Raw genomic sequence first — 17,056 nt, 5'->3', positions numbered from 1 at the left:
GAATGGCACGTACAGGCACATGGGCGTACCTGTACGTCCCTGCCTAGACGTGGGTCGGGGGTCCGATCGAGACCCCCCCCCCGGTGGGATCCGGGACGACGGCGCGGCTATTCGTTTATAGCCGCTCCGTCGCGATCGCTCCCCGGAGCTGAAGAACGGGGAAAGCCGTATGTAAACACGGCTTCCCCGTGCTTCACTGTGGCAGCGTATCGATCGAGTGATCCCTTTTATAGGGAGACTCGATTGATGACGTCAGTCCTACAGCCACACCCCCCTACAGTTGTAAACACACACTAGGTGAACCCTAACTCCTACAGCGCCCCCTGTGGTTAACTCCCAAACTGCAACTGTCATTTTCACAATAAACAATGCATTTTAAATGCATTTTTTGCTGTGAAAATGACAATGGTCCCAAAAATGTGTCAAAATGGTCCGAAGTGTCCGCCATAATGTCGCAGTCATGAAAAAAATTGCTGATCGCCGCCATTAGTAGTAAAAATTAAAAAAAAAAATAAAACTATCCACTATTTTGTAAACGCTATAAATTTTGCGCAAACCAATCGATAAACGCTTATTGCGATTTTTTTTACCAAAAATAGGTAGAAGAATACGTATCGGCCTAAACTGAGCTATAATTTTTTTTTTATATATATATGTTTTTGGGGGATATTTATTATAGCAAAAAGTAAAAAAAATTGCATTTTTTTCAAAATTGTCGCTCTATTTTTGTTTATAGCGCAAAAAATAAAAACCGCAGAGGTGATCAAATACCACCAAAAGAAAGCTCTATTTGTGTGGAAAAAAGGACGCCAATTTTGTTTGGGAGCCACGTCGCACGACCGCGCAATTGTCTGTTAAAGCGACGCAGTGCCGAATTGTAAAAACCCCTTGGGTCATTTAGCAGCATATTGGTCCGGTCCTTAAGCGGTTAATAATAATAAAAGTAAATAGAACAAATGTAGTCAAAATATAGCCAAAGTCCAGTAACCAGAACGGATAGTCAGACAAGCCAGAAAGTCAGAAAACCAGGGATTAGCGTAGTGGAACAGCAAATAGGATGTGAAACCAGAAGGGACGTCAGCCAAGCAAGTCTTTAACAGGCACACAGGAGAGAGTCTCTGTGATGTTGACAAGGCGAAGGCAGAGAAGATCTGGCTGGACGGCTTAAGTAGGCTGACAAGTAGCAAATCATCAACAGGTGAGTTACTGTGAAGAGATAAGAGGTGGCAATTAACTGACAGCTGAGCGGCCAGCACAGAGAAGGCCCTGACACCTGTGTTCCATAAGATTCAGCGACCTGTCAGATTTGTTAACGGACGTGATGTTACCAACAAAATGTGCTTACTGCACATGTGCAATGCATTCCAGCAAGGCCGCTCTGCTATCCAGTAGGTTTCTAATCTGAAAAAACATGAAGGCAGCAGCGGACATCTTGCTACACCCAGGCAAGTCTTAAATGTCAACTTTATTTTAGCAGTAAACTGAGCTTACATATACTGAAATACACCATATCAACATGAAAAAGTGAGGGTGTCAAAAAATGTTGTCAGCCCCTTATGACTATCAGTTTGGCGCTGAGCAGTGCGGGGTGCACCAAAATGGGCATCGCCACTTTCTGACTGCAGCCTTGCAGCTGATTTTTTAATTTAACATGAAAACAGTATCGCAGATTTACAAAACTGTATTCCACTATATAAGCTGACTTTACTGCTAAAACAAGTGTGAAATTCCAGACTTGCCTGGGTGTAACAAGATCTGGGTGTAACAAAATGTCCGCCGCCGCCTTCATGTTCTGTCAGAATGGGAAAACTATTGGAACACATATCGGTCGGGCTAGAATGCATTGCACGTGCGCAGTAAGCAATTTTTGCTGGTAACGTCACTTCCGTTACCAAATCTGACAGATTTCAAGGCTGTGCTATAAGATAGGCCTCTATCCTTCTACACCAACAATTAATTGACCAAATGACCCTTCGGTTGGCAGTAACCTAACCTTTAATTCGTCATTGCAACATTTTCAAATGAAGTCCCAGTGTATTTTTAGTGTGTTTACAGTGATTAAAGGGTTACTAAACCCAGGACCCTGCATTCACTAAATCTGATCTCCCTCAGTACACAGATTTCTAAATACATTTTCTCATCAGCAGTGTATAGTAGTCTTATGACTTCTTTTCAGTGCCTGGTTAAAGTTTGTAGGAGGATCTTTCAGACTGCACTGGCTGTCCTATCAGCATGCAGGACCCCTGACCCTCTTTCTAGACAGTGCTTATTGGCCCTATGCTGATCACATGCACTCTCCTACGAAAAAAACTCTCTAGTAAAATACCCCAAACTGACCATGTGCAGCCTGACTCCAGTAACTCTGTCTTATACGGACATGCTTTGTTGACAATGCAAGAAGGGGAGGATCTGTGCATACAGGATCAATCACTCTTTTTATACAATGCAGAGGATTAACCCCCTTAGGTTCCACAGTGAGTATAACACGCATGCTTTACTACATATATAGACTAATTTTACTGTCGTGGGTTTAGTAACACTTCATCATGAGACCCCTGCTAGGCGCATGGCCTTTTTTTTTAGAGAAGAATGAGGTGTCTGATTTTACAGAGTGCTCTATATTATCCAGCTACAGGTGACTAAAGCCTTGTGCACACAATTGGATTTCCATCAAACAAAGCGTAGGACTTTTGTCCGAAGGGCGTTGGCCGGGAACTTGTATAAACGGCAAAGAATTGTCAGCCAACAAACACAAAACTATATGTTTATTCAGCTTTTTAGTGCCACCCTTTGTGCAACTTTTGCTAATGTTGTGTTATGGTTAGCATTGCTTCTGAGCATGCTTGTTTGTATTTTGGTGTTTTGTCCGACAGAATTGTGTACACACGATCGGATAATCCAACAACACACATGCTATCCCACATTTGTTGGCAGAAAATCCAACACCAATCGTCCGATGAAGCATACAAAGATCAGATTTTCCAACAACAGCCTGTCATCACACAATTCCCATCGGAAAATCCGATTGTGTGTACGAGGCTTAAGTCTGATGGGCATTACTGTGTTTGGGAATCAGACAATGTAAATGGAAATTGAAGCTCTGTAGTCCACAGTGAGCAAAAGAGAAGAAGAACATTGTTAGGGTATATAATGTATACACTTTAAGGCCCCATTTAGGGGGTCCCTCTGAACCTCAGAAGCACTTTGGCTTTGAATTAGATTCTTACATCTGTTAATTTATAAATATATGGTTACAAACGTTGTTTGGTACAGTAATTACAATCTATTTACAGGTTTTATATAGTTTCAAAGAGAGGGCTTCATTTTAAAAGCCTATCTCTAATTGAATCTCATAACAGAGTCATTTTGGGGAGGGCAGAGAGAGAGACAAAACCCTAGTTTGACTTGTTCACTTATGTGTGTAAATTTCAGCTTGACCTGTTTATTTTTTGTCAACTGTGTTTTTTTTTAAAGTAGTAAAAAACTGCCTAGAAAGTTTATAGATCTATCTGCTGGGTGTATATGACAATGTATATACAGTATACATCTATAATAATTCTTATTTACTCTAGAAAAGGGAGAAAACTGGCATTTATTTTTAGTTCTAATAATGATTATAAACAAAAAATAAATAAACTATATACAAACCAATACACATCCTTATTAATTGTGGTTGATGATTTTTTTTAATTCCTATTAAATTGGATTGGGCTGAGCAGCCTTTTCAGACACAGCAGCTTTTCTGGCAAAACCCACAGGTGCCACGTTGCCAGTCCGGATTCCATGCTTAGCTCTTTGAAGTATTCATAATTTTCCTGCTGCAAACATAGAAGCCCAAGTAAAATATTTACATGCTAAACAATTAGAATATGCAGAGACAATGCTCAGAAACTTGTTCTTTTTCAGAAGATTTCGAGGACAAAATTCATAGAACTGCCTCTTTTATGTTGAAAGAGAAAATGCATGTAAATTTATCATAACCTGAAAGTCAGAACAGAGAACCATAACAGATTTGGAATGGGCTTTGATGCAGTCACTGCATAGAGAGAACAAAAGCTCAGATTACAGCCATTATTTTACATCCCAAAGACTTTAAATGAATATGCAGACATGCTAATATGTATCTCAAAGCTTACCTTGTAACACAATAAATTTTCTCAGACTGTAAATATGCAATAGCTTACAGAACATAATCCATTTAAAGAAACAAGGCATAATACACAGCTAATCGCAGTCGGACAGTAAATTATAGCCAATGATTGTGACCTGCACTAAAGCATGAAAATTAATATCTGGTACAAACATATGCTAACAAAATGCTTTTTTTTATAATATAGTAGTTTTTATGTAATAATGCAATAAAGCAGTGTAAAATGTACAGGTGCCTTTAACAGCTATTCAGAAATGATCTGGCATTGGTCTGGTTGCTCGAAACTGAAGTTGGGTGATGCCGAACTGTTGGCGGATGTTATTGGTTATTATCCATTGTTGCTTTTTGCACAGCCTTGTTAAACAAGCCTGTTGGTTTGCAAGCTATTTATGTAACAATAACACTTGCTGTTACGGAAGTTGTAAACACAGCATTTTAAGACCTCCAGACACAGTTTAGCATGTCCCATACAGACTATAGAAAAGATATACACTCAGTTGCATTAAGGGAATATATAGTCGTTTTGTATATATGTAATTTTTGTTTTAAATTTTGTAAATAAAATGTCATGTTTTGGGAATTCACTGTCATTAGTGTCAAAATTAAAAAACAGTACACAGGTTTTTGACAAAGTAATTTATTAAAGCAGCGTCTCTTCTCCTTCCAAATTATTTTCCCTCCTGCAATGTCTTCATCCTCCGTTTCTTCTCCCTCTGCCAATGACATCTTTCTTGGGTTCGGTTCTTCTCCCTCCGCTGATTACTTCCTCCGGTTCGGTTCTTCTCCCTCCGCTGATGTCTTCTTCCACTGCCGGTTCTCCTCTTTTTGATGTCTTCTCCCTCTGTTAGTCCTCCGATCTTCTTTCAACACTCGCTTCCACTGTAATGCTAGGGCCGCCGTGTGCCACTATTTTAATATTGCCATGGGGCGTGGTCACCCAGTGACGTAATCCAGAGGCCCCACCCCCCTGTGACATCACTGATCGGTGCATGATGGGGCAGTGATGTCACAAGGGGTGGTTCCTGTGGATGACATCGCTGGGTGGCCACACCCCTTGGCTATGTAAGTAATGGCGGGAGCGAGCGTCGGGAGAAGATCAGAGGAAGAACAGAAGGAGAAGTCAGTGGAGATAGGAGAACCGGAAGCGGAGGGAGAAGATCCGAACCAGAGGAAGTCATCAGCAGGAAGAAGAACCATACTGTAGGAAGATGTCATCAGCGGAGGGAGAAGAACAGGAGGATGAAGATATCACCGGATGGAGAAGAAATCGGAAGGAGAAGAGACGCCGGAGCTGCTTTATTAAATTACTCAAAAACCTCTATACTGTTTTTTATTTTGACACTTTTTTAGGTGAATGGGTAGGGGTACAATGTTCACATAGGGTTGGGGGTTGAGATCTAGGGGCCCCCTTGTTAAAGGGGGCTTCCAGATTCCAATAAGCCCTCCGCCCGCAGACCCTGACAATCACCGGTCAGGGTTGTCTGAAAGAGGTCCTTGTCCCCATCAACATGAGGACAAGGTGCTTTATGGTGGGGGGCCCAGGGCCTCCCCTTCTCCAAAGCACCCACCACCCAATGTTGAGGGTATGTGGCCTGGTATGGTTCAGGAGGGGGGCATTTGCTTGTCCCTACCCCCTTTCCTGACCTGCCAGGCTGTGTGCTCGAATAAGGGTCTGGTATGGATTTGGGGGGACCCATGCCTTTTTTTTTTGGCCGGGGGGTTCCCATTAAAATCCATACCAAAATGAAGTGTCTTGGAATGGTCTTGGAGGGGGAACTCTATGCAATTTCTTTTTTAATTTGGCGTGGGGTTCCCCTTCAAGATCTTCAGAGCACAAGTCCCATGCCAAAGTCATACCAGTGTAAACCCAGCCTAAGAGTCTCTTTACTGTTAGAGCTGTAAGAGTGTGGCACTCCCTTCCACAAATGTTGATGCCAACATGGAGTGTAGCTAAATTTAAAAAACGTTTTTTAGTAGATGCAATGTACAGAGATACGGAAAATGGAAGTGACATAAACACACAGGTTAAACTGAAAGGACAAGTGTTTTAATTCAACCTTACCAACTATGTAACTAAGTGCTGGGGTTTTTGATCTGGCATAGGGCATAGACTTCTTTCAGTTCTTAGTAATTAAAGTTTATATTTTTACCCTCCCCATCCTCTCACTGTTCTTCCATAACATATAGCTTAAAACATGTCCCAAAAGCACAGTAAATCCAGTTTTTATGGCATGTGAATGGCAAAACTACAAGTGGGTGTTGAGGAGATTGGTCATCTAGCACACATAGCATAGCTAATTGAAAACTTTGAAGGTTGCATATTGGAAGCACATATCTGTGAGGTGAGACACTCACTGGTTTTAATATTAACCTGAACTGACTTTGTCTTGTGGCCAAGAACAGGTATTGCCCAACACATAACAGGCTACAGGTGCCATGCAACACAATTTTCTGCATGGCAATAGCAGGAAAGCATATTAATATAAGTTGAGTGATCTTTCATACATTAGCACAGTGTCAGTGTTTTGTGGAAAGCATTATCGGTTTACTGATTGCTTACTGTTTGCCTGGAATTGCTCTTAAATTATCATTGTCATTGCAGCATAATAATGCTTTTAAAGAGATATTGTGATATGTTCTAGTAATATTAGAGAAGCATTGAATGTGTATACAGTATATAATCATATTCTGAGCACATTAATATGTTCCAAGACATTCTGTCAATTTTAATGGGAAACAACTACAACTTTATGAAACACACTCACTAAATAACAGCAAGAAATGAAAGGGTCACTTTAATTCAAGGCAAGAAAAAAATCCATAAAACTAGATTGTTTTTCGTTTTAATATGAATAGTAAATGGATGAAAATAATTACATTTAACATTGTCAGACAATTCCATTAAAATAAAAGCCTCGGGGTTAAAAAATAACTTTCAAATTATATTATCTCATTCAAATTTTCAAGTATCAAGCTACAGCTGGGAAATTAGCTGTAATAGAAAGGTGCTGTATTTCATTAGGTATGCTGTGACAGCAGGCAACTGACAGTAAAAATAAAACGGGAGTATTATGACAAAATTAAAAAATAATATGCGTGAGCTGTCAAAATTTAAACACTGATAAAACTGAAAAATGCAAGCAAATATTAGAAAAACAACATTGCGGCTTTGGCATAATTACACTTTAAAGTAATTAGATTTTATCCAGAGTGAGGTTGTAAAGCAAAGTAGAGAATCATACAAATACTTACAAGTAACTTGTCAACATTAAATTAAAGCAAAGCAGAGTATAGAGCTTAGTATTACTGCTGTTCTGGGAAGGTCATCTGTCCCTTAAAAACCCTATTTACCCTGGAAGGGGTTTTAAAAACTTTGAGAGCAGTATGAAAAATGTAAGTCTGCCCCAGAGAGCAGTTTTGGGTACTCAGGGATTCTTATCTGTGCAGGGAGAGGAGTTCTGGGGTGAGCCGGTAAGAGAGGTAAGAGGGAGAACTGATGTGCAGTTTTCCCAGGATTGTTAAGTCCTGATATGGATCCCAGAATCCAGAGACTCTGGGAAATCTTAGGTAGGAAGGAGCCTTCAACCCTGATTAAAAGAAAGGTCTGAAAGGGGTAAGATGCAGCCAGCAGGTGTCAACAAGGGGACCCTGGGAACAGGCAGGGACATTAAGCCCTTTTGTCGGACAAGTTTTTGCACGCAGAGACAAAACTTTTGACTGTTTTGTTTGCCTTTGCTAATGCTGAAGATGAAGATGTATTGTTTGCCTTTTTTTTAAGAAATAAAAACTGTTTGATTTTACAAAGACATGGCTGGCTATAGACCCAGACTCCCAAAATATCAGAACACCTAACATTATATTTGAAGCCAAAAATCGTCTTCTTTCTTTTAAGCCTCATTCACACGACCAGTTTTCCCATAGGGAAAACTGCCATGACAGCTTTTGGTCGGGAAAACTGTCCGTCTGTATGCTCTATGGCAGTTTTTGAGACAACCGCCGGGAATAGTGGCCGGAAAAATGAGAACATGTTTCCTTTTTTCCCGCCGGGATTCCTGGCGTTTTTTTAACCCAGCAGTTTTCCTATGGGGAAAGCCTGCGGGGGAGCATACACATGGCCGGGATCCCGACCAAAGCTCCATCGCAGTTTTCCTGTCGGGAAAACCGGCTGTGTGTAGGGGAAAGACTGAACTGAGCAGGTTCTCGGCTTTCCCCTCGGGATTTCCGACGGGAACTTTTCCCATCAGAAATCCCGTACGTGTGTATGAGACATACGTTTTAAATAGAGTGAGAAGGAATTGAACCAGATTTTTACCACTACCTGGGGCCCTGTTGGAGAGTTTTATCCTTACTGTTTTTCCCAGTGACAAAATTTATACCAGACAGGAGTTGAGGGAAAATTAATGCAAAGGACTGCGGGTTATAGCCTTCTCTTACTTAACTAATATATATATATATATATATATATATATATATATATATATATATATATATATATATATATATATATTATCCAAATCCCTTAATGTCCTCACTTTTGCACTCTACATAAGAATTTTTCTTTAGCTTAGTGAAAATTCACTTTAAAAGAATACCCAATCTTGCAAGGAAAAATATTTTTGCTTACACATGATTGGATGATGGAAAACATCAGAGCTTTACTTCATGCACTAAGCTCTGGGGTAATTTCCCTTGCAAAGTGCAAACAAGAGCAAAGTGAACAACCTATTTGCCTTTAGAACTCAAACCCAATGCCTGAGCAACTTGTGCTGCTGCAAATGGACTCTAAAATGCAGATGGGCTCATGAGGATTTCCTTTAGGGAGACTGTAGGACAATGACCAAAATTTGTGATTTCTGGTGAAACAATAAAATATACTAACAAACATGCACATACATCTGTAAAATAGCTAAGAGCCATGTTACCCTTTTAATACCCATATGCATGCATGCATTTCTATGATTTGCATTATATTCAAAGCTATGTGTGTCTGAAGGATGGATTTGCAACCCAATCATTTATGGACGGGCAGTACCAGATGGCATGCTAAATATGTTGTTGCAACAAAAGTCTCTTAGACATATTGGAAGTGCAAATTAGAAAAGCAGATGTTATTTTATTCATGTATATCCCTGTGATAACTACTGTAATTACAATCTAAAACAGGAAAAAACACCTCCCCTCTTTCATGCACACACACGCATATACAGACATATACATTATACTGGGGATTGGGGATCATTGCACAGGTTAGAGTTTAAAGTATAATTTTATGCCAATTTTTTAGGTTTCACTCTAAATTGATGAGTGGAATTTCTAGCATGTCACCTACTTACAATTTTGGGTATCCTAGCTTCTCAAACATACAATACATACGTGTTAGGTTAGATATTATTCATGCTCATTAGCTAGATATGGTATTGTCTTTTACAGCTGATAGAAAATTAACCCCTTCCTGGGAACCCTTAAACTGGGTCTTAATGCTGGGAGATGGGATGGGCTTCCTGATCACGTAATCACTGTGACTGTCTGTCACAGTGGTCGCACAATTGGGATTTCATCTCTCTGGCTTCATTATAAACAGAGACCAGGAACTGCCTGTGACATTTCTCAGTCAGTGTGCTGGGAGCGTTCAGGGAGCATGCGCTCAGCACAGAAACATCAGCCACCATGGTTGCATATGTGCAGCATGTTGGCCTGCTGCCACAATCACTCGTTATGTGATCTACAAGACATGATTGAACATTTGTATTTTTTACTGACAATATAGATTTCTTAAACATTTTCTAAAAGTTTCCATTTCTCAATGATTTTACAATGCTTTTTTTTCAGACCACCCAGCTTTATCCCAAAGGCTGGGAGAACACTATGCATTGTACTTCCCACTGATCTGCTATTGCACACAATTGTGAAAAATGTTTTTTATATGTACGTGCATATAATACTGATCCTGTGCAAAGAATTTTGATTGATATTATATTTTTTGGGGTTTGATCACTTTTTGTTTGATTGCATTGGTGATTTATTTATTTGAAAGCTGTAGGTGTATCATTCACATTCATATACATATAGTCTTTGCACAGGTTTAGCGCAGTATTATATGCACGTACATATAAAAAACATTTTTCACAATTTCTTCACTTCTTTTTTAGAGGTGTTCACTTAAACTGCAGCAGATCACTAATTTTAAACTATAGATGAGCGCCGGTGACACAATATATACATATTGCACACAATGCTTTATGTTCTATACTTCCCATCACTTCCCCTTCCTATTTTCCATAAAAGTGATTCTTTTTAGCCAAATCCACTGAGATATAAAAAATTACAGTCGCATAGCTGAAAATAATAATCCTTTTCCTGGTGTAAAAGTTTGTGAATTGAGCCTAGTATTTGATGTTCTGTACTCTAAGCTGCACCATTTTTCTGCTTGTTCTATCCTCCTCTCTATGTCAATACGTAGACTCTGTTCAACATTTTATTCTCTACAGTAAAATACTGTATATCTTTTGTGCCACACACTGTTCTGCTCTATACACACTGTTGTACAACATGTACCATGTTGCTAACTCTCTTGAGTTAACAAGCACCAGACTGCATTCGTTATCACATTCCTTCTTATGCCCAAACAAACACAATTTTACTTGTATTTTCATAAAACATTTGTAATTATTTGCAAGCTTGAAGAGTCTGATTTAAATCATGCATTTATACGTATAAGTACCTGCTATACGTGTAATCTTTTGAAGTAGAGTTGCAGTAACAACAACATTTTATGTTGTCTTTTAAATTCAGATTTTCATCTTATGTTTTTATAATGTCGTATTCACTTGACAGTATTGGATCGCATAAACGAAAATAGTAAATACAGTATAAAAATATAAAAAAAATAGGAATAATGTATGATTCTTATCTCTTGCACTTCTGTCTGTAGTACAACATACAACATATGCATTAGCAAAAGAAAAAGTATTAAAATCTTTCTATGAAATCTCAATTTCAACAATTTTTTTTCATATTTTCATGTTTCATCTAGTTTTACAAATCTATTTAGTTAAAATAATTAGCTAATTTTAATTATGGAAAGATTTCCTTTGAATGCTTTTCAAAGTAATTAAATTTTAAATTTAAATAGACAATTGACTTACAAGGGCAAACTAACCATAATGCAAAATGACAGCAATTTAACCTTGCTGAATAAGTATAATTATAATAGCAAGCAATAAGAATAATAAGAACACATTTGAAATTCAGTTTTTCATACAATGATCATTTAGTACAACGTTACGCTCCTTGCAAGTAGGAAGTACGTGGAGAAAGTTTCAGTCAGTTTGAAGTTGAAACAGTTATGGTCATTTAAGATGCAGTGACACAGCCCATCCCCCCTACAGTTAGAAGTACACCCTAGGACACACTTAACCCCTTCAGCGCCCCTATTGTTAAACCCCTTCACTGCCAGTGTAATTTTTACAGTAATCAGTGCATTTTTATAGCACTGATCGCTGTATCAATGACAATGGTCGCAAAATGGCATCAAAAGTGTCCGATGTGTCCGCCATAATGTCGCAGTCACGATAAAAATCGCTGATCACCGCCATTACTAGTAAAAATAAATATTAATTAAAATGCCATAAAACTATCCCCTATTTTGTAGACGCTCTAACTTTTGCGTAAACCAATCAATAAACGCTTATTGCGATTTTTTTACCAAAAATATGTAGAAGAATACGTATCGGCCTAAACTAAGGAAATTTTTTTTTTTATATATATTTTTGAGGGATATTTATTATAGCAAAAAGTAAAAAATATTGCTTTTTTAAAAAAACTACAGAGGTGATCAAATACCACCAAAATAAATCTATATTTGTGGAAAAAAAAGGACGTCAATTTTGTTTGGGAGCCACATCGCATGACCGCGCAATTGTCAGTTAAAGCGATGCAGTGCCGAATCGCAGAAATGGCTCTGGTCTTTGGGCAGCCAAATGGTCCGGGGCTTAAGTGGTTAAAATAGACAATAAATACCTCTGCGCTATCAGTGTTCCAAGTATTGTGCATACAAGGTGAAAATAATATAAAAGTTGTTGCTGCAACACCTAATGCGTTCCCACAGTACAGTGATCAAGTTATATACTGTAAATGGAGTTGCGGAGACTTTAAAGTTTCATAAAGATATCTTATCTATGATGGTAATGTAAAGTGATCAAACATGTGTAAACACATCTGTACAAAAACAAAAATAAAGTGATAGAGTCCACAGCTAAAGAACATAAATGCTGGATATATAAAATGAGTAACAAATCAAAAATCTACAATTATGATATATAGAAGTAGTCCACTTCCTTAATATGAGTGAACGTGAAACCATATGGTGTGCTAACACCTCCATTAAACACCTATATGCCCACAGAACTCTCACCTTAATAAATGTTCAAATGTGCCTTCTAGTCAAGACTCGAAAGATGGTGTGACGATCCTCGAATCAAAGCGTTCTCCTCATCCACTCAAATAAACTTTTTCAAACCTGGGGCACTGGTCCCTTTAATGCGCTAATAGGTACACTCATCAGCATGTTAGGACAAAGCAGAAACTCACTCCCATAGTTTAGCATTGAAATTACACCAATTTTTTTTATTAAAATAACTCTTACATCAAGCCAGTAAAAAAAGCGCATTAAAGTCAGTCAGAATACTCAACATCTGTCGATCTTTCACATCACTTCTGGTCCGGGATGCCCTATGCGTTACGTCATGTCACATGATTTCATCAGGAAAGTTTGTTAAAATACTCACTCATCTTATTTACCTGTAAAAGTCTCCCTTGTGTAGACATCTACAATGCTTAATACTGCTGCTGGGTGCCACCATCTTGGATTTAAAGCAGCCCAGACTTGTGGGCAGACTCCTTCGGGTGATTCTCTGTAGCAGTTTTTCTAGCTATTTTGAACCCATACATTTTTTTTCAGGTCCCAGGGAAACCAAAATTATTATCACATCTGACAGTAAAATGAACATAATTGGTAAGTTGAAGCTTTAACCAAAAATAAATGTATAAAAAAAATAGTTGTACCTAGAATATTGACACTCAAAGTGGATCGTTGCTAAAGCCCTCATGCTGTATATAATTATACAATTAAAATTAAGCAAAAATAATGACAAGACAAGCAGACAGCACAAATTTGAATCTTCCCTTCATATTAGTGGACAGTGGCAAAGACCCTTCTTGTAGTAGAAAACTGTCCCCTATATTGATGGTTGGTGGATAAGGGCCTGTTACAGTTATGGTCATTGGTCAGTAATACAAGGGACCATTTCCACTGCTGGACATTTAATGGAAGAATGTCCTTTATATTAGTGGTTAGATTTGGTCAAGGAACCCCTAGCAACTCCTGGAAGAACTCTTGTTGAGAAAGGCTACTCTTCTGTAAAAGGTTACATAGGGAGGTTAAACAATGGGGGGGGGGAGAAGCTGCATAGAGAGTAATTAAACACTCCCAGAAGAGGAAAAGTCTATAACATGGTAGGAGGGATGCAGAATTGTATCTTTGCTAGGGAATTTACTTTTCCAGGAGTGGTCATATTCTAGCGAGTTCCAAGAAACTATGCAATTAAATAGAACGTTGTTTATACGAAGGTAAAACATTGCAAGTAGGCAGTTAAAATACTTAACATTTCTTTGCTTTTACCCACAAGTTTTAAGGTTGGTCTCTGTAACATAAGAAAATAACACCAACCATTTCAGCATCAAGATTAATGTTATTATGTATTATATTATTATGCCATAGCAAATTTAGTCTGGTGCTGCCATGTTAAGCAGTTATCTTCAATGTTCAGGCACAGCAATGTTCTGAGAACTATAACTGTGGGCAGCTTTTCTTTCCTTGCTGCATGTTATCCTGTAGCACGTGTGTGGTCTGACGTGCAGATAAATGGTCTTAAACTCCATTATCTTCCAAAAACAAAACAATATGCAGGAGTCTGAAGTGTTTATTTTAGTTACAGGGGATTGGAATATAAAAGAATGAATACAATAAGAACACAGAACTGTATTAACGGTAAATTGTGTATAATAATAATATAATAAACACAGTTTTGCTGTAAACTATGTCTATGGCCAGGTTGCTTGGCTGTAGCAGGAAGGGGCAATTGGCTGCTAACACAAACACGTAACTGTTTGAAAATTGCAATAGTATTTAAGAAACTATGAAGTGTGCTTAAGGCATGCTAAAGTGGCCTCAATATTATTGCATGATAACCTTGCCTGCAGAAGACTGCATACATAATTTTCCTAGATTGTTAATTTCAGAGTTCAGCATAGTTAACTGATTAGAAGTCAAAGATGGCTTTTAATGATAAAAGATGCAATTTTTTTTTCCGGAGAGTGATTGGTGGTTGATTGGGGTCTTTTAGTTAGGCTTCATGAGGTACAGTTTGTAAATGGCCTACACCTCAGCAATGGTATTATACAACTTCATTCAAAGCTGCACAGTTTGCCTTTATCTACAGATGCACCGTATCTGCATAGGCAGCTTTTTGGTAAAGGTACAGTCACCCTGCTGTAAGAAGGAGCGCCTCTTTAAATGTAGTCTGCGTGTCCGCTGTCAGCCAGTGCCAATTATAGTTTCTGTTTGCTCAGCCTTCTCCTACTGTAAGTCCGGCCTAGCTTTCAGTGCTCCCTTCTGTAAGTAGGTGGCACGGTTACTTCTGACGTTGGCATGAGATCACACAGTGGGCCTGGATTATGAATATTGCTATTTTTTCCCAGACAACCACTAGGAGTTTGTTTGCCAGTGGTTTATCATGGGAAAGTATATCAATATTTGAGGTGAGCTGCAACAAGCTCTCTAAGAGTCGGGTCACACTAGGGCGTCACGACTTCCAGCGCGACTTTCAGAGGCGACTCCTACACGACTTGAGCATGAACCACAGGGCGATCTGGGGCAATTTACAACACGACTTGAAGTTGTCTCCAGGACAGGAGACTTTCCAGTGGCCAATAAAACAACAATCAACTATGTATGTGTCCCCTGAGACTTTAAGAGGCAGGTTGACTATTCTGCAGAAGATATGGAATAGGATGGAGTCCCAGTTGGTGCTGTTTTGACCCCCGAAAAAACAGAAAGTTGCTGAGCACATTGTCTACAAAGGGATTCAAAACAGTGTTGTATTTGGCCCCTTTGTTACTGTGCTGTGACATGTAAAGTGGTGAAGTTCTGCTTTAAACATGAAGCATCTGTAACCAAATCCCTCTATCCCATGGTGTTTTGAGTAAAAAATTCCCCTTTGTTTCACCAAAAAATGAAAAGCACACATCTGATCACATTTCAAATCACTGCCTAAGGCCTAGTACACACGAGAGGATTTATCCGCGGATACGGTCCAACGGACCGTATCCGCGGATAAATCCTCTCGAGGATTTCCACGGATTTGGATCCGATGGAGTGTACTCACCATCGGATCGAAATCCGCGCCGAAATCCCCTCGCGATGACGTGTCGCGCCGTCGCAGCGATGATGACGCGGCGATGTGCGCGACGCTGTCATAAAAGGAATTCCACGCATGCGTCGAATCATTACGACGCATGCGGGGGATCCCTTCGGACGGATCGATCCGGTGAGTCTGTACAGACCACCGTATCGATCCGCTGGTTCCGATTCCAGCGGATAGATTTGTAGACATGTCTACAAATTTTTATCTGCTGGAATTCGGAAATATCCGCGGATAAATATCCGCTGGAATCAGGGCCAGATTAAGAACATCATGGGCCTGGTGCTGAGGATTTTGGTGGGGCCTTTTAGGCTGCATTCACACCTCCGCGACAAGTAACGCCGCGTACGCGGCGTATTTTGCCGCGAATAGTGTAACTTTTTTTTTACAAATCCTTCCTATTGCTTTGTATGGCCGAACGCCAATGCCGCCTGAAAAAACGGGTCCGGGACTTTTTTTCATGCCGCAGTTGTACGGCGTCTATGAGCCTGTTAGGTTTTTCTCAAAACAATCAGTGCTGCCAGCTAAAGTTAGCAACACTGATCATTGTACGCACTGGCAGAACACAATAACACTGCAGGAGTGATTCCCCCATCCACAGGTCAGCAGGTGAGAGGGTGTGTGGGGACAGGCTGGGGAGAGATACTAGTCAGTGGCTGGGTAGGCACTGGTAGTATCAGAGCCAGATACACACAGGTTACATACGCCACGATCGTTAGAGCGAGAACAATAATTCTAGTACTAGACCTCCTCTGTAACTCTAAACATGTAACCTAAAAAAATGTAAAGCATCGCTTAGGATACCAAAAAAAATTGTGCTAACTTAACTAACTAACTGTTTTTTTAATGAATGAAACATTTTTTCCCAAAAAAACATGTTTGAAAAATTGCTGCGCAAATACCGTGCTAGAGCTGCACAATTAATCGTTAAAAAAATTGTGATCTCGATTCAACCCCCCTGACGATCTTCAATGCAGAGTTTGCTGATTCTTTCATATAACAAGTGGAGAGACTTTCAGCTGTCAAAAGAAAATATCTGGGCAGTCTGCCAAGTTTTTAACAGGAAACATTGTAACTGACACTTCCTTCTTAGATCAAAGGGATACACTTCTGTGTGTAAAGAACAAATCTGGGCAGTCTGCCAAGTTTGTAAACAAAATGAAACATTGTAACTAACTAACATTGTAACTAAATTTAACCACTTAAAGTCCAACACTTGTTTCTTAAGTTAGAAAGCAATATTATTTGCTAGAAAATTACTTGGAACTGCCAAACATTATATATATTTTAGCAGAGACTCTAGGGAATACAATGGCTATTGCTGCAATATGTTATGTCACACTGCATTTTCCCACTTCAATGAATAATAAAAACCATAAAAACAAAACAGTGAAGTTAGCCCATTTTTTTTTTTTTAATGTGAAAG

The sequence above is a fragment of the Rana temporaria genome, chromosome 5 (assembly GCF_905171775.1).
Source record: "Rana temporaria chromosome 5, aRanTem1.1, whole genome shotgun sequence".
In the NCBI taxonomy this organism is placed as follows: Eukaryota; Metazoa; Chordata; class Amphibia; order Anura; family Ranidae; genus Rana; species Rana temporaria.
Note: the sequence above shows the minus strand (reverse complement) of the source record.